This window comes from Mustela erminea, chromosome 1 (genome assembly GCF_009829155.1).
Source record: "Mustela erminea isolate mMusErm1 chromosome 1, mMusErm1.Pri, whole genome shotgun sequence".
Classification (NCBI taxonomy): Eukaryota; Metazoa; Chordata; class Mammalia; order Carnivora; family Mustelidae; genus Mustela; species Mustela erminea.
This window is the reverse complement of record NC_045614.1, coordinates 98881197-98881569: the sequence shown is the minus strand read 5'-3', so window position 1 is coordinate 98881569 and position 373 is coordinate 98881197.

Sequence of the window (373 nt, the reverse complement as noted above, 5' to 3'; positions counted from 1 at the left end):
TGGCGCGCGGAGCGTGTGGGACGTGCGTGACGCGCGGACTATGCGGGCGGTGAGCCCGGTTCAGCCCCGCACAGTGCCTGACGAATCTTTAAAGAATGCCTTTGTGGGATGTGGGTAGCCCGGGCCTTTGCAGTCATCCCTGCGTCTAAGAAAGCGCCCTTTAAAATAGAAGAAATGTGCTCACTGTAGAGCTTTTGTGAACTGTAGACCCTGGAATCGCATTGCCTGGAAAACCAGTATTTAAATACTGTTCTTCCAGCATTTTCAATGGATATGTATCAGTTTATCAAAACCACACAGTCGGGCTCCTAGTAACTGAGCGACCCCACGTGTTACTGGCTTTGAGAGTGTTTCTCAGTCTGAGAAATCAACA